The sequence below is a fragment of the Podarcis liolepis genome (assembly GCF_965112155.1).
Source record: "Podarcis liolepis genome assembly, chromosome: 1".
Taxonomy (NCBI): Eukaryota; Metazoa; Chordata; class Lepidosauria; order Squamata; family Lacertidae; genus Podarcis; species Podarcis liolepis.
This window is the reverse complement of record NC_139554.1, coordinates 108,924,781-108,943,965: the sequence shown is the minus strand read 5'-3', so window position 1 is coordinate 108,943,965 and position 19,185 is coordinate 108,924,781. Positions and strand designations below refer to the sequence as shown.

Here is a 19,185-nt window from a genome sequence, read left to right as displayed (position 1 = left end):
TCTGACTTCTGTGTGGCTAGAATGTAGCCTTACTGTAGAATATAAGACTCGCATCTATTGACCCACCTACCATAGGCTGCCTCTGAAAGGTCATCTGTGAGAGAAATGCAGCCCTCAGGTAGAAACAGGTTCCCCATCCCTTGACTTTACAGTGGTACCTCGGGTTAAGTACTTAATTCGTTCCAGAGGTCTATTCTTAACCTGAAACTGTTCTTAACCTGAAGCACCACTTAGCTAATGGGGCCTCCTGCTGCCGCTGCGCCACCACTGCACGATTTCTGTTCTCATCCTGAAGCAAAGTTCTTAACCCGAGGTACTATTTCTGGGTTAGCGGAGTCTGTAACCTGAAGCGTATGTAACCTGAAGGGTATGCAACCTGAGGTACCACTGTATTGTTAATTGTGAGGGTTTTTTTACTTCAGGACTTTTTTTTTTACCCCACTGATAAGTGGCACGTTTGCTTTGACATTCTGTTGCATTGACGGAGAATGGCAGAGACCGATATCCTACTAAGTGGTGTCACTTAGTATTGTCTGAACTGAAACAAAGACATTCATTCTGATTTCTTTTAGAAAGCAGGTTTGTTGTGCAAGACCTTCAAATAATCTTTAATTGTGCAGCTTGGTTTCTTCTCCACGTCTGAATATGTATCATTTTATAAACATTTGCCTCTGAGTGTCCTTTGCCATTAACTACTTTTATACTGACGGCATAGATGAGAGACAGAGAGAGTCAGAGAGAGAAGGTTACAATATGAGGCAAGTTTATCATAGCTCCACAGTCAAAACAGCAGTTATACCAAGGAGGCCAGCTGTTCGTTTAGAATAGAATCCACAAACCAATTAATCTGGCACACACAACAGAGGACATGCCTATCACAATTATATCATAAAGACTGGCCACTATTTCTGAGTTTGCCAGGGTGTTTTGCCTTATGCACACAATTCTGAAAGGAATATGTTTCTTTTTTAAAAAAAATGGAATTTTGAAATGAAGCATGGTATGTAGGAAAAACTTGATGAAGTTTGTGAAATAAGAGATCCATGTCTTCATTTAAAAGCACAACTTTTCAACCGTGGAATTAATGATTGTCCATTGTGCCCAGTGACAGTAGCTGGAGACCTGGAATAAAAATTGAGGTTGTTAGCTTTTAGAATCCATGACTTATGTCAAAAGTAAATGTCCCCCACCCCAATATTCATGTATTGAACAGAAAGAACAACAATAACACACCAAACTCGGTTATCCACAGCAAACAAAATATGATTTCTCCACTACTTTCAAATGTACAGGAATAAATGGTTTTACACCTTCCCGAGTGCCACTTGTCTGTAGCTTTTGAGAGCTGCCAGCGTATAGCTAATTATAACCCAGCTGACGTCTCTTGGCATCACATTCCCCAAGAAAAATAATTGTGCGGCATGGATGCAAGGCAGAAAATGCTAATGGAGACAGCAGACAAAGAACTGCATGTTTATACTGGAGGCAGTGATGGGAGAAACCACATCACTTTGTCTGAGCAGCTGAAGCAGTGAGACACATCAAGTTGCTCTTGTATCTGCTGTGCAGGAGATGCTACTGTCACTATAAGGAGTAAAAACAACAACAACAAAAGGAGAGAAGGAGACAGAGAGACAGAGAAAGACGTGGTAGGGGATCCCTAGGGTCCTGAGATGAGGCATGTTCAGAATATTTTCATGCCCTCCCCATTCTCTAAACATGTCTCCCACACAACCAATGTTCCTCATTGTCTCCTGCAATGGGTGCTACACTAAACCTGTGAAATCACAATTATTTCCATGGCAACCAGCTGCAACATCAAAACTGAAGGGTTGTGGTTTGACTGGAGCACAGGACAAAAAAGAGCTGGTGGACTCTTAAGCAGAAAATAAACAAATCTCTCCCCCTCCCCATTCACCTTTTTCTTAAAGGATCTTGTTAAGAAGGGTTGGCAAATGTATTTTTATTTTCTGGGATGAGATCAATCAACACAACAGCAAGATCCAAACATATCTGCAGGAAAAGGTAATGGTAAAAGCAAAAAAGGACAAGCCTTTCCTGATCTGGGGCAAATTAAAAATTGGGAGAGGTCAGGATGCGGTAGGTCAAATTGTCTTCTTTGCATGGGTGGAGGCACAGATAACCAGCTCCCTATTTCACCTGTATGCTTGCTACAGTTTTATTAGATGTTTGGTAAATGATTATCTATTGTCACCTATGTGAGGGAATGAAGAGCGATTTACATGAGACTAATAATCTCTGTTGACCACAGTCACACCAGCTGGTATTTATCAAGCACATCTAACATTAACATTCATGAAATCTGCATATTCAAAGAAGAAATGAAGGGCTTAACTTCCCCAATAAACAGCCTATTTACAAACTAAGTCTTGCTAAAAATACACCCTTTTGAAATGGATGTACGTACTTACATTAATCACATCCATTGCAAATGTACTTGGATGCAACCCTGTGTTAAAATATATCAACCTATCTCTACAGCACTTTGCATTAATTTGAGCACCATTGAAATCTGAGTCAGGATAAATGATTTATGTTTCAGGCATTAGCCATACTCGTAATCACACAAAAGAAAAGTAGGAAATGGTCCAAATAGTGTCACAGCAACAGGTACATCATGGGAAAAGAGAAACATCTAACAGGGAAACGTAGATGAAATATTTCAGGAGCTTGCAAATGGGACTATAGAACAAGGAGGTGGTAACTGAAGAGGACATTCCCTTGATAAATAATGATGGAGGGGACTGACATGAAGAACAGCTGCTTTGAAGACCAAGTACACTAGAAAGATTTTGAATTCTGTAGAGTTTCCACCTCAATCTATAGTTTCAGACCAACATGCTTCTCCCTAACTTCTCTTCACCTTTCTTCCCAACTTTGCTTTCAGTTGTTAGACATGGGAGAGGCAAAAATGTAAACAGATGTGATGGCATTGGACTATGGAGGTGGGTCTGCCATACAGCTGTAAGTAAGGTGGTGGTTATGTACAGAGAAGTGGCAGATGGGAGGGAGGCGCTCAACCTTTCTGTCAGGCGCCACTTTTGCTCACCACAGTCTCCTCCCTGCCATGCTCCCAAACCAAATGTTAGTTTGACTGGGGACTGGTGAATAGTGAGCCAAAGCGGTAAGTAGCAAAGGGTTTCCCCCACCTGCTACTCTTCTGCTTCAAATCACTTCTCCACTTGCTTTGCAGCAATGGAATACAACTGATGTTTGAAGACATGGGCTGCAATGCCATCACATCCCATAAGGCTGAGTTTTGTTCTTGGGAGTGAGAAGAGGATTCTAGCCTGTGAGGCATTGGCAGCATGGGTGGTGAAACGAACACGATTTCAGAAAAAATCCTTTCAACGAACCATCAATTGAAAACAGGAGCTGGAAGGGACACCCACCCCACCTTTGTCACCTTGGACACAGAGATGTCAGTGCACACAAACCTCACCTAAACAATGGCTAGAAGGAGGGCCTGCCTATTTGCCCAATCTCGGGGTCTAGCTGTTCGCTGTGCTAAATGATGTCCCACCCAGCCCTACAAAAGGAAGGTGCACAGGCCCATGTTGCTTGTTAGTCGAATGTCTTAGCTTACACTTAGCCATGCCTTTGCGTTTCCACTTCACCACTGAGCTTTGCAATCTGTGAGCGTCTGCTTTATGTACCACTCAAATCTGAAAACAAAAGCCTTTGGAAAAACCAGAGTGATGAGTTCCAGTTCCTCATTGGATGAGGAAAGTCAGGATTTCCCTCTTCGTTTGAAAAGGATGGTTTTCCACCTAGACTAGGAGTAGGCACCAAAGTGTCCTCTGGTGAGCTACAGCTCCCCTGACCATTGGCCATGCTGACTGGGACTGATGTGAGTGCACAACACCCAGAGGGCACCTTGTTGGCTACCCCTGCCCTAGACTGTGTGACCTTACCTGCAGGCATCATTAAATCCTTCTGCAAAGGGGTATGCTACCCAGATTGATGCTGGAACCAGCAATGGGTTCTGTCTCAACAAAATCAGGCTTTGAAGTCCTAGCTCCCAGATTGCTGCATGAGACTTGCCCTCAAACAGTCTGCCGCCCTGCTCTACCTCCCTCATACGAGCTGACAATACTGAGGAGGTTCCCGGCTTTCAAGTGTGCCTCACGCTACTCATCATCCAAGTGCTCAAAGACTACCTGTGTGACTCACAATCACACACAGGTCATCTCCTCAGTGCAGCAAACATAAAAAGTGTTGCTGAAGCACATTAAAAGCAGAGACTGAAGCATTTTGCACACCTCTCCAAACACGTTTACTCACTGATGCAAATGGCACGTTGTCTTCCAGGAATCTGACACACAGATTCTCAGAGGAAGCCGCAACTTGCTATGGCAGAAGACAGCTAGCGTAAGATTTGTGAGAAGGCTGCTTTGTCCCTTCATTTTTACCTGAACTAACCCTCACATTCCACAGTTTGCCCAACGTAAAATGCACTTAGAGTTAATAGAATCAAAGATAGCCATTAAATCATTACGAAACATGATGTGGAAAAATATGTCCTATATTGTATGCAAATAGCAATCTCAATTCTTCTGAGTAAGGGTTTTTATGTACCCAAAATGGAAACACACAGGCACAAAAGAGATGTGTCAAACAGGCTTGGGGAAACTACAAAATTTGCCAAAACGCAAAAATCTTAAAGAGGAAACCTCGCCTTAAAAAACAAAAAGAAAGATAACTGAGCATGCTTGGTGGGCATGGAATGCTGACCTTTTGGGGATGGGGTGGGATGGAAAACCAAGAGGGGAATGGAATTGTGTGTCTGGATGAACTAAGGATGCAATACTAGGCATGCATGTTTGGGTGTAAGAACAGAATAACCCTTTTCCTGGGATAAACATCCATAGGATTGCCGAGTAAATTCTGCACGATTTCCATTTTTAAAAAAGTTTTATACAGTTGTATAAGATGACTACTGGACGTTGAACCAATATGACTGATCGCCTAACTTCTGCAACTGATTTTTTTAAAGGATTAGCTAAGTGCAGCTATTGTCTCCTTGCTAAACATTTCTTGGAATGAAAACTACTAATACAGATAAGCCTTGCTAGAGATTCAGTTAAGGAAAATGGCATCTTTGTATGACTACTACACAGATGGGTACACCCACTAGTGAATTATTTAAAAATAATTCTCTCCTTTTTTTTCCCTGTGATCCAGTCATAACATTGTTTAGGGTTGGTTTTTTCCTGAAGAAAATTATAGTAAGAGATAGAAAGCTTAACAGCCAGATCTTTGAAATGCGGAATGAGTCACAGTTTGACATCTCAGTTTGGCCTCAAATGCACCAAATGAATAGAAAAAAATCCAGGTAAAGTCATCTAGAAGCTGAACATGTTTGCTTCAGAACAGAAATGAGCTCTTTTCTAAATTAACATTATTATTAGCAGATGAATGCATGAACCAGATGTTACATATAAAGCATTGTTGTGAAGTACTGAGTCGCACAAAATCCATGTTCACAGCCCAGTAATTGTATATCATAAACTGGTATCTAGGGAATGATGTGAAAGTTAATTTCTGATGCCTGCAGTTCAAGACACTGGAATATTTTATAAAAGAAAATACTTATAGTGAGTTTAGCTCCCTTTCCACATTAGAAAACCGAGTCTGATATTTTTTCATGCTACTGGCTTTGTATGATTTCTGGGTGAACAGAAAACACTGACAAATCCATGCCTTGCTTTTGACCACACATAGGATAGCTTCATCATTGTATATAACTTCAACCTGCAAAGCTCAGAGCAGTGGTTCCCAATCTTTTCCCACCACTTGAAAATTGCTGAGGTCTTCATGACACACACCCCATGCCTGTTGTAGCAACTGAAATTCCACAGAATGAAAATAGTAATACAATAGATTACAATATGAGATGTAAAAGAAGCAATAGCAATACAATTACATATCTATATGGCTATTCAGTATGATGGACATGCCATATCCCATCTTCAACCACAAACCTAGACATGCCACAGTCCAGGGGAATGAGGCTTGAGAATCACAGTTTGCGAGTCTTGGCTTAACAGCCTGTTAAATACACATAGCCAACAAAAACAGCAAGTATGTGCATTGCGATACAAATAGCATTGCATTCATGCAAATGTAGGTGTTCAGGTCTTCTTCTTTGGTGATCACTCGTCGCCGAGTAAGATTGTCTTCCATAAACACAGTTTTAACAATGAGTCTGTAAGTGACTGTGGAGGCCAATTCTGGATCCACACATCCTTCCACAGTGGGGACACTGGTTTCCGGGTGGGAGTTGGTCACAGCATGGATTTGCCAAGTGTGCCTTCCTCTTAGCATGTTTCTCCCTTGCATCCTGAGTTTGAGTGTCTTCAAAGCCCATGACACCTTTGGTAAAGGCTGTTCTCCAACTGGAGTGCTCGCAGGCCAGTGTTTCCCAGTTGTCAGTGTTTATACTACATTTTTTTAGATTTGCTTTGAGACAGTCTTTAAACCTCTTTTGTTGACCACCAGCATTACGCTTTCCATTTTTAAGTTCGGAATAGAGTAGTTGCTTTGGAAGACGATCATCAGGCATCTGCACAACATGACCAGTCCAATGAAGCTGATGTTGAAGAATCATTGCTTCAACACTGGTGATATTTGCTTCTTCCAGTACACTGATATTAGTTCACCTGTCTTCCCAAGTGATGTGTAAAATTTTTCGGAGACACTGTTGATGGAATGTTTCAAGGAATTGGAGATGGCATTGATAAATGGTCCATGTTTCACAAGCATATAATAAGGTTGGTAGTACAATAGCCTTGTAAACAAGCATTTTGGTTTCCCTGTGAATGTCCCAGTCCTCAAACACTATGCACTTAAATCGGGAGAAAGCCACACTTGCAGAGCTCAACCGATGCTGGATTTCGGCATTGATGTGTAGGAGAACTGCCTAGGTAGGAGAAGTGATCAACATTTTCCAATGTTACACCACTGAGTTGGATTTGTGGTGCTGCAGAGGGGTTCTTTTGTATTTGTTGGTGCAGCACCAAAGGTGTTCAGGTACAGCTGCAGTCACAATAAGGTGACCACAAGACAACAATTTCTCCAGGAAGCATGGTAAATAGATCAGCTTTATCTCCTGGGGGCACAAGTAGCATCTTAAAAATCCTGCCCCTGTATTGTAAACTTATTACAAACTTTAGAAATATTTTTAAAAATCTGATCCTATTCCCTGCAACCTCCCATCCCTGTGATTAGTAGGTGCCACGTTATCCAGAGACCATCCTTTCCTTTTCCTTGACTGCATCATGGGGATTGTGAAATTGTAGCTACTAGACAATAAACTCTGCTTTCCCCATTCCTCTCTACTCTTCTTTTCTCCTCCAACCCCTCCCCTCATTGTTAGTTGTATAAATATGCCTCACCAACCCATTCTTTTCTCACTTCCCTCTCTCTATCCACTGGGAAGCTACTTCTGAACACCTTTTTCTTCTTCTTGTTTGTCCCCAACTGAACTGGTCCTTTAATTATTTTTGTTCCTGTTGCTAACATCTAAGCCACTTGATGAATCCACAGTGGATAGCATAAAACATCGCTCCATGTGTTCCATAAGAACCTAGTAATATAACCAGTGTTACTTATTGTTGGTGTATCCCTAATTTTGTATATTAAGCTGTTTCTGTTATCACTTTGGAAAGCTTCTGTAATCATCAGGCTTTGATGACACTGACTTGTTTCCATTTGTTGAAGTTTAGCTTTCCAGGGACAGTGGTACCTCGGGTTACATACACTTCAGGTTACATACGCTTCAGGTTACAGACTCCGCTAACCCAGAAATAGTACCTTGGGTTAAGAACTTTGCTTCAGGATGAGAACAGAAATTGCACGGTGGCGGTGCGGCAGCAGCAGGAGGCCCCATTAGCTAAAGTGGTGCTTCAGGTTAAGAACAGATTGAGGTTAAGAACGGACCACCAGAACAAATTAAGTACGTAACCAGAGGTACCACTGTACTGGTTTGCATTGAAAAATACCTTGTTTCAACTGCCTTTGCTTTACAGTGGTTGCTATGCAACACATGATGCTGTTTTTGAAGAGAGAGATGCCTTGTTAGTTTATAATGCTTTAAAAGAAAGAGCTAAACCAGGTATCTGAACCTTATAATCCAGTTACAGGTATTTGGCATATAGTGTCAATCTGTTTCTTAACAAAGAAAAAACTACTAAGTGCAATTACTGTAGTTAATCAGAAACTACCATATTTACTTGAATCTAATGCTCACCTTTTTTGGCCAAATTACGTTGCAAAAATTAAGGTGCACATTAGATTCGATGGCACATTAAACTTGAGTAAATACAGCAGTATTTTATATATTTTATATACCTTCTAAACCACCTGTTTGTAATCCTAATGAGCTGCCGAGGAGTTGCAAGCTTCATTGGAATGGGACTTTTAGCAAAAAATTCTAGGGGAACTATATATATATATATATATATATATATATATATATATATATATATGTAGGTTTTGGTGTCTTCGGGTGTCTTCCCGTGTAAGAGTTGGGGTGTCTAGGCGACGTTTCGACGAGGTCTCACTCGTCATCTTCAGGCTGGTGCTTTCGGCTTCTTGTTCCAGTAACAAGAAGCCGAAAGCACCAGCCTGAAGATGATGAGTGAGACCTCGTCGAAACGTCGCCTAGACACCCCAACTCTTACACGGGAAGACACCCGAAGACACCAAAACCTGCATTCCTATACCCGTGAAAATCTACGAAAGCAAATATATATATATATATATATATATATATATATATATATATATATATATGCGCAATTATTTTAGCATCATATTCATTTGTTTAATACATTTATGAATTGCCTCTTTATTATATATATAAAAATACATTTCCAGAGTGGCTTTAGTCTACCTAAATCAAATAGAAAATGATATATTACAATATCACTGGACAGGGATATAGAACAAATAATTATTTGCAGTGTTGCTTGCAGTAGAAACATAAATTAATTAATTAAATGACTTTCCTATTATAATTGTGGGTTTAGTGAATCATGTGACATGTTGAAAATCATAAAATATATCCACACACCGTCCTTCACAGGGAGGAAATAAAATAGTGGCCATTCTCTCCATAAAAACCGCCCAAGTATGAATTATTTCTGCCATGACACACTTTCAAAATACCTGTGCAGTCCAATGGGACTTATTCCCAGGTAACAGGGTACAGGACTGCAGCCTTAATTCTTCCAAGAGCAAGACCTTTTGCTTAAAAAAGACCAAGGTGCTGCAATCCTTTCTCATTTTGAAGTCGGTAGCAATGCTCTCATTGATTTGAAAGGATCAGCATTCCACTCAGGAATGCATTTCAGAGAAAATTCTATATCTAATCTAATATGGGAAGAGACTTCTTTCGGTGACTCATGGTTTCCAGCGGGAGAGAAATGGGTGGGGTGAGGTGGGGAGAAGGAAAAGGGCAGAGGAAAGCAACAGCACTGTTCCACCCTTATTTTTCACCTCCTGGCAGAAATCTAGCAGGGTCCTGAACTAGGTGCTGAACTTGCCTTCACTCTCCCCCCCCCCCCCCGCGCCTCCTCCTTACTGTAGGATTTCAGCCTTACAAGTACTTAAAAATCAATAAAGAGCAGGATCAATGAAGGATAGCATTGTGTGTGTAACCCCTCTGAAATAAATGAAGTTAAATGTCCTTATTTTATTGGATCCAGACTTACCATAGTCACATCTACTTAGTCATCGTAAGTAGCTCTATGATCATTGGTATGCAAATTTAATAACTAATAGTAAATAATAATAATAATAATAATAATAATAATAATAATAATAATATCAAAGGGACGACTGGCTAACTTTCTTTGCAATGGGTCTTCTCTAGGCATGACTAATGTATGGTTGGTATCCATCTGTCTCAAGATACAATGGAAGAGTGTGCCTTTGGGAGTGAAGTAAACCATTGGAGAGTTACAGCGCCTGCTGTGGCCGTAGAGACTGATACGGGAGAGATATGTTTTGTTGCAGCTGGGGCAGATGGATGAAGGTGTCCAGTTGTGCTGATAGGTGTACCATGGCGTTTTTCTCTCTGTCCTTCTCCCAGTGGTCATATTGCCTCTGGTCTAACAGTGACTAACAATGCAATCCTAACGGTGTCTACTGTTACTCCCAGGCCTTAGTTTGGATCAAACCCAAAATATTATTAAAACCCACATGCAGAAAATGCAAGAACTCCCCCCGCCCCAGGACAGGTGTTACAGTGGTACCTCGGGTTACATACGCTTCAGGTTACATATGCTTCAGGTTACACAATCCACTAAGCCAGAAATAGTGCTTCACGTTAAGAACTTTGCTTCAGGATAAGAACAGAAATTGTGCTCCGGTGGCATGGCGGCAGTAGGAGGCCCCATTAGCTAAAGTGGTGCTTCAGGTTAAGAACAGTTTCAGGTTACGAACGGACCTCCGGAACGAATTAAGTACTTAACCCGAGGTACCACTGTAAATCGGTAAACCTTCAGCATTTTGCAGGAAGAAGACTGTCACCATTTAGCCAAAACAAACACACACACAAATCTTAACTTAACTTTGTTGCTGCTTAAATGAATGGAAGCGGGCATCTTTTGTGTGAGAGGAGCAATGCAGGGATTTCAGAGAGCTGCAATAGTTCATTTTTCTACATTTACCACCCACTTTCATAGCTACTGGAACCTTTTATCTCCCGGCCTCCCACACAAGCACTCCCTTCCTTCCCCGCCCTCCCAAGTAGGAATTGAAGCCAAGGCTGGTGGGCTTATCTCCATTCTACAAGGCGGATGAATGCTTGCCAGCAGCACTGAAAGGTAGCACAGGATAAGAAATTACAGGTCTGTGGTTCACACAATTATTAAAGAACTTTGAAAATTAGCGAGGCAATGCTGCGCGTAGCCCCCGTTCTGCATCTTCTCAGTTCCTTGTTATTGTAAGAGGGGCTAGGTGGATATTTTTAGCCACAGAAAGGCAAATCCATCTGCAGCAGAAGGTTTCCAAGGAAACTGAATAATTGAAATATGTGTTGAACTAAGATCTGTTTCTACCAATTTCTCTTGATTACGGGAGCTGCTCCCACACGGCGCCTAGTCACTGAATTCGGGCTTGTGGGAGAGCCGAGTTTGGGAATTGCTGGGAAGAGAAGCGGAGTCAGAGAAGAGGCTCACAGACTGTGTACACATGTCATTTTATTCTAGAATCAATGGAAATCGAGTATCATTCCCCCCCCCCCGCCGCTGCCGCACACAATCTGGACCTAATGCATATTTGTTGCCCCTAAAAAGCGCTTCTTGAGAGACGGGTATCATTCTGAAAATAAAAGCTCGCTGCAGATCGATTCTGCATTACTCTACTACAATGTGTCTACTTGAAAATGGGGAAGCAGATGTCAGTGGGCCTGGCAATGGAGCCACACCTGTCCAATGGCATTGGGGGTGAGAATATACCAAGAGTGGATTTACCATTTCCTTATTCTCTCACCTGGGGCAGGTGCAGGGAGGAAATGATGTGGATAAGCTAATCAAGCAGAAGGTTTTCAAATGCATGTCAGGTGACCACACCCACCCTTGAGGATGCCAGGATCTAGACTCAATCTAGATGGAAAGCAGCACATTGCAGATGAGCATGAATTATTCCTGATGGAGTGAAATGGTGTTTGTTTGTTTGTTTGTTTGTTTGTTTGTTTTTCGGTGCTACAAATGGGGTAGTATACACAGCCTGACGCTGAACAGATAAATGTTAAACTGAATACAGTGGTACATCAGGTTACATATGCTTCAGGTTACATACGCTTCAGGTTACAGACTCTGCTAACCCAGAAATAATGCTTCAGGATAAGAAATTTGCTTCAGGATGAGAACAGAAATCGTGCTCCGGCGGCACAGTGGCAGCAGGAGGCCCCATTAGCGAAAGTGGTGCTTCAGGTTAAGAACAGTTTCAGGTTAAGAAAGGACCTCCGGAAAGAATTAAGTACTTAACACGAGGTACCACTGTACTACTAAAGGCATTTGAAATATAAAAATGTAAGTATTATAAGTAACGGGGGGATCCATTAAAATTATCTGTATATTGAAAAACAGTTGGAGTATGAAAGGGGGGGAAATGGCAGAAAGGGGAAGGGAAATGCCAGGATTTTGAAAGAAGCATTGGACCACTGCTTTAGAAAAAGTTTAACAGAAATACTAAATAATGATCACATTTAATATTTAGCTGGGTTTCCTCCCATGTATTTTTAATATGTAATTGCCCTCCCACATGTGTGTTTATGTGTGGGGGATGGGGTAATGTCCTTTTAAATACTTTCATACCCAGATTTTTTCTTCTCCTTGTGGGATTTTTTTCTTTTAGACTTCTCTCAATCTTTTTTGCATTATGAGCTTTACAATGTGTTTTCCTGTAATGTTTTTTTTTAATGTGTCTAGATCCAGCCTGAAACTCCTTTGCTCCCAGGCAGCATCAACAATGGTCTGGAATGACTGGCTTGTAGTCAAAAACCTCTGGAAAACACCAGGTTGGTCAAGGCTGCTCTAAGGATTATTACCATATACTGTAAATCACTAGGAGCTCCCTTCTATTGAACCAGCAACAAAAGAAGATAAAGACTTATCAAAATACTGTGTGTGCGTGATACTTTGCAAATGTGCATATTCTTTTAGACAGAATACTCTATATACACTAAAAAGAAGTAGCAGCAAAGACCATGCATAGTACAGATTGATGGCAGCTTTCCCAGGCTCAAAGGGAGGCATTCAAAGTAGAGCGAAGCGCATCACTCCATGAGCGAAAGCATTTCTGTTTGCCTGGTGGAATCATCTGCCCTCTCTTCCCCCATACTCTGTTCCAGGGCATTCTCTTGATCCCTCAAACCAATTGGGAAGGGGAGGATACAGAGGTGCGTAGGCGGAGAAGTCGGAGAGCCATATTGTGCCATTGTATTGACTTCCAGAGAGCTCATTAGTTGAACCCTGCCCAAAGAATAATCCTGGGCTGAAAACAATGGGTGTGCAGTGCAACATTGTACATTGCAGTGCCTAATTGAATGAGAACTATACAACCAGTGCTGGTGTTCTGGCCTGCATAATGTATAATATGGCCTTTGTCATTTGCAAGAATTTACTTATACAGTGGTACCTCGGGTTACAGACGCCTCAGGTTACAGACTCTGCTAACCCAGAAATAGTACCTCGGGTTAAGAACTTTGCTTCAGGATGAGAACAGAAATCGCGCAGCCGTGCAGCAGCAGCGGGAGTCCCCATTAGCTAAAGTGGTACCTCAGGTTAAGAACAGACCTCCAGAACGAATTAAGTTCTTAACCCGAGGTACCACTGTAGTCAGTCCATCTAGCCATTACTGTCTGTTTTGAGGAGCAGAGGCTCTCCTGGGTGAAGATCCAGCCTACCTCTGGAAACCGATTGTATTAGGTGGGTGATACAAGGGATCTTTGGCATGGGACCATTTGTATGCAAAGCATGAGATCTACTACGTTATGGCACACAGAAGAAGATTAAAGAATGAGGACCACCTTCATATTTAAAGCTGGGATTCACTGCAGTTTTTTGGTGCATGCCCACCAGAATCACTCTTCATATGAATTGTACATCCTTGTGCATTTGTTTTTCCTTAATTTATTATTCATATATAGAATGTTTCCCATCAGCATTTTGATTTTGATACATTAACTGGGAAATGCACCAGTTTCAGTACCGAGAAATGCCATTACATAAAGGGAGGGCATTTCACTTCACATCTTCAGCTTCCTGCTGCGTGATTTTTGTCTCTAAAATATTCACTCTTTTGATGCAATACAGTACAATACTTTGTCCATTTTAATAGGCAGCTCTTTGACACTGTACAGGCACATTCATAGAATCACAGACTTGTAGAATTGGAAGGGACCTTGAAGATCATCTAGTCCAACCCCCCTGCAATGCAAGAATATGCAGCTATCCCATACGGGGATCAAACCTGCAACCTTGGTATTAGCAGCACCATTAGATATAAGCTCCCACTCCAAATTATACCAGGAGTTGGTAGCGCTCCTAGGAAAACTATATAGGTCAGTGTATGTTGTCCTAGTACATGTAGTTGCACAATAACCCAATTTTAACTGCTGAACCAATATTGTTTATTGCCATGATTTAAATTAGTGCACCGAACAGCAAACATGGTGAGCTGATGTGTTTTTCCGCTGGTTTTAGCCACTGAAATATCAGTGCTAGAAAATCTGTGGTATTTCAAATCAATAGTAATCCACACTAAACGGTACACTAAACTGTAAAATGCCTTATTTTGAATAGGGCAACCAATTTCCCTTACAAATTATGAGGGAATGGGATATTCATTCAATAACTGAAAGCACAATGAAACCCGTTAAAGCCACTGACCACTAGAAGTTGTTTCCTCACTTCTTCCAATAGCACATTAACAGCCTAAAGACCAAATGTTGACCAAATGTTACATCAACAAATGCAGTGCCTTTTCCCCTAGGCCTAAAGAAACACTCTTTTGATTTCCCAGCACTTGTCTTTTTGCTGTGATCATAATATCTACAGTCTAGCAAAAGCTTTGTACGGTGCACCTCGCTATCTGTGTGCCCTAACTGCTCCACCTTCACTTAAGACTGACAGCTTAGCTCACACGTTAAGAAAGTTGCCGGAGAGATTTGGATGAGCTACAGATTTTACTGTATATGGATTGCTTACTGGAAGAGATGTACACACAGGAAAGACTAGCAAATTGCTAAACTGCCTGAAAGCCATTAGCACTGCGCAGGCTGCACCAAATGCGCACGCAAGCATTTTATACGACGCAGACAATGCTCAAGGACTTGTGCAACAAGAACAACAAAACCATCTGCTCGGTCCTCTCTCCCTTCCCCCACCCCCTTGAATTACCTGTGATCGGGATTCTGTTATTTCAGCTCCGTCAAGGCAGACTGAAAGGTTCACTCCTTCTTCCACCAGCCATTGAGCGGTGGTCAGCCAATCAGAGACAAGACATCCTGGCATCCTCTGGAATGCTCTCTCTTCCTCTGCCTCCTCCCTTCTAACCAGTTCTGTGCAAACCACGCTGGGGAGGGGGTGGGGAGAAGGAGGATAAGCAAAGCCAAGGCAAAACATGCTGAAACCAAAAATAGGAAGAGGTGGGATTTCTGCACTGAGAAAATGGCCAAACCAAACATTTTCCTAGTTAGCTATTGCTAAGGAACCGATACAGTATTATTGTTTTCTATGTCCAAAATAAATCATCTGCTCTCACCCTGTCAGCCAAGGAACGATTTGTAGGTAGGCAGCAGGAAGCGAACTAGAAATATGGGGAAAGTGTTTGGATGCAAATCAATAAATTAATCATTTGCATGAAGCCATGGCACCGGTCACCAGATTTCAGAGCAGTAAATTTCAGCAAACCAGTGCCCACAGCAGCCTTACTGTTTTAATGAAGCTACCCAAAAGTGAGTGGCTGAAATTCCATGAATGGGAATCTAGCCCTGATGTCACTAACATATGGATAATTTAAAAACTGGTTGCAGGTTCTGTTTTAAATCCCTGTCATATCAGCAAGCTAAATGCAGTGTTATCTTTTTTAAAAAGAAAAGAAAGGAAAGGAATAAAAGCATTCAACAGTGCATTTTACTCCCTCCCTCTGCTGCAATGGAAAATTTTGATTGATGAACCTGACTTGAAACATTAGGTACTTTTATATAAAAAGCAGCAATGCAGTCAGCAACTCCAGACATTGAAGCACCAAATGCCTGGGAATCCAATAATTCCATTCAGGCTATTGATATGGCACAATATGTGAGAAATATTGCATAAAGGCATTATTGTAATGAGTGGCATTCAAATAAGTTTCACTCAGGGTAGACCAGCTGACATTAATGGACCTAACTTAGTCATGTGTAGTAATTTAAATTCCTGTAACACTTTACACCACAAATGTTCCTATTAATTTTTGTTCTGCCTATGTTGTGCTATAGCCCGCCCTTACAGCAATAATGTGGCATTGGAGAAGCATCGCAGAACAAACTGAAGCAGAATAAACCCACCACTTACGCACTATTACGGTATCAAGAACATGTTGCAGATTGCACCCACAATATTTATTTTCAATCAATCAATAAAACACCAGTGGGAAATAACTGCTGCAAGAACTATTGCCCAGACATGGAAATCATTACAATTATTGTAATGATTCCAACTGCCTTCCAACTCTAAAATTCTACGATTCTACGATTAACTACGGATCAATGGTATAATGCAATTTACTGAACAGCATTATTGGGAGAAAACTGACAGAAAAATTAAAAGCAGCAAGAGGCCAAAAGAAACACGACAATTTTTATGCAGTCATGTGTGACATTATTGCTAACACAAACAATGAGACATATGGTAGAACAATACCCATAGTTCATAGCACAGTCTAGAGTGTATGAAGTACACATTTTTATTTTCCTGCTTCCCACCTCCCCGCTTCCTATAAATTCTAAATGGTATTGATAAAATACCTTTTATGTATGGTCCTCAATCTAAACAATGCATGTTACTGTACATAATTCCATATCTGTAATACTTGTCATAATTCTGGTGTATACACTTCAACACTTGGTTAGCATATTCAGAAACATTTACATAAGTGTTTATTGTTACTTTAAGTTTATGCAATTGTTGCATGTCATATTCTCTAACATAAGCAAAGAGATATCTCAGTGCAACTGTGTTTATATATGAAAAGGAATAGAAACTATGTGATAACCGATCATTATTTTTTTATTTCCTTTGACAGCGCACTTCGCAACTTTGATGCAGTTTGCTTACATAATTTCTCCCTGCCATTTGTAAGCATACATCTGATCACGATCATTCATAACCATTCATATAACCATTTGTTTAATAGTCCATGAAGTTATAAATTTTCTGCAAATTAAGAAATGCACACATTAATTCAATGTTAACCACATAGGTTGGCATTGCTAGATTTACAAGAGAATATGAATTGTTTCTACTCATTGCTTCAGCTATTGAGTGAAAGTTTAGATTAGGGGCTGCCAACCTTTTTGGGACCAATGGGCATATTTCAAATTTTGACAAAGTGTTGCTGGTGATAGGCACAAAATGGCTGCCACAGGGGGTACTGCATAGCACAAGATGGCTGCCATGGGCAGCATGGCAAAACACAAGATTAGAATGCATACATTGCTGCTCCCCTGGCCCCAGACAACTTCATGATTACTGTAGGAACTCAGCTTATGCCCTGCTGGTCCTGATTAAGGAAATAATACAATATTGATTCTCTCTGAGTCTCTCATCTCTCTCATACCTACGATGGTGTTGATTTCTAATAAGAGACAGCATTCCCCAGTGCCAGGTGGCCCCACCAAACATATACACATATGTACACGTACAGATCACAGACACACATCTTTCTCTCTCTCCCCCCCCCCGCATTTCTCACACACTTCATCTATGTGCAGCCACACATGCGCTTCCTTCTCTCTCTGCCCAGCATCTTTACCAGCTTGAGTGAAAAAGGCCTTAGCAATGTCATGTCAACACATTCCTATTTCCCTTCTAAGGCCACCAAAAGTAAGTGTATATATTAGGACCTAATTCTGATCCCTGAGAAACTTAACTTACTTTTTGTCCCTTACCCTAAATAACCAGCCTTTTAACAAAAATGTTTGTCCTCTTCCCTTTCACCAGTTCATTAACGCATACGGATACAAAGTAAGTTGCCTATGGTTAAGTTCCAATCTGGTATTGTTCCACGTTCTTCAAAAATGCCAGTTGGCTCACAGCGCATTCCTGCACACATGACTAATCAGAAGTCAGTCCTGCTGAGTTCAATGGGACATCCTTGCAGCCAGGTAAGCGTGAAGTGTCAATCACCACTTTCCATTGGTCTGTTGAACAAAAATAGAGTTTCAGATTTAGTCTGGCACCTTAGAACTCCCCTGTTCCACATATCCTGCCCACCCACAACTTTCATACATGTTGTAGCCCCTTATCCGCCTTAAGAGGTCTGTAATTATTTGCGTTATCCCCTCCCTAATCCCAGCCTTGAATAAAGGCAACATCAGCTATTCTCAAATCACCGGACTGAATCAATACAGTCAAAGAGAAGCCAGGAATATGGCTTGAGCTATAGCTGCAATCTAATGCTGACATACAGCGACAAGTTCAGAAGATGACACAAAAGGACATGCAAGGTGAACTGCCTATGGGCACATAATCACTGCAAGTCAGACCAGACTCCAAGGGCATAAACTGAAAATGTCAAATATCTACAAGATTCATGGACGTAGCATTTGGCTTTCTCTTGCAGCCTTTAGCACATGCATCCCAAAGCTGACCCATTTCTTAAACCTAGCCTGAAGACTGGAGACAAGAGTTTGCAAGATGAAAGAGAGGGAAAGAACAAACAATTTTTTGAACCAGAGTACAGTAGTTATAATGCATTAAACTCACTATGCAGAATAACCCAAGAAAATTTAGGGAAGGGGAATTGAAAAGCTGAGATGATAACAATGACCATCACACTGATGGATAAAAAACATGTCTCCAAAGCATGCTGCTTTCATTAATGCGATATGAACTGCTGCACCCCATGATTATTTCAAGGGCATTATAGGGCTAGCTGGAAGTCCTGCTAGACCTGTATTTAAAGGCAGGTGTGCCAAGTAGATTAGCAAAAGTTACCTGTCCCTGAACAGTGTGACATGCTTTCTTCCCAAAGCACCATGGATAGGATAATCTAGATCTGGCATAACTTTCTGTATCTCAGTACAGTGGTACCTCGGGTTACAAACACTTCGGGTTACAAACACTTCGGGTTACAAACTCTGCTAACCCGGAAGTAGTACCTTGGGTTGAGAACTTTGCCCCCACGGTGTTGTGGCAGCAAGGAGGCCCCATTAGCGAAAGCATGCCTCAGGTTAAGAACGGTTTCTGGTTAAGAACGGACCTCCGGAATGAATTAAGTTCATAACCGGAGGTACCACTGTATAGCAGGCATGTTTAAAAAGCCTAGCCCATTACTTCTGCAACAGAATCTGTGTCCTAATCGTACTTGGAAAATTGAATGAGAAAGTGAGAAAATGTCTGTGTGTATCCTATGTTGGCCAGAGGTACCTGTCTGCACCTAACTTTG

At 41.3% G+C, this 19,185-nt stretch overlaps 1 protein-coding gene across 2 annotated transcripts in view; it reads right to left on the bottom strand.

Moving 5' to 3' along the window:
• CSRNP3 (cysteine and serine rich nuclear protein 3) overlaps positions 1-15,063 on the bottom strand; it is a 93,182-nt gene extending 78,119 nt beyond the window's left edge. For both annotated transcript variants that reach the window (XM_083496452.1, XM_083496453.1), the window contains exon 1: positions 14,934-15,063. The gene's annotated coding sequence lies outside the window, so the exon portion shown is untranslated. The remainder of the gene's footprint in view (positions 1-14,933) is intronic.
• Between the last annotated feature and the right edge of the window lie 4,122 nt (positions 15,064-19,185).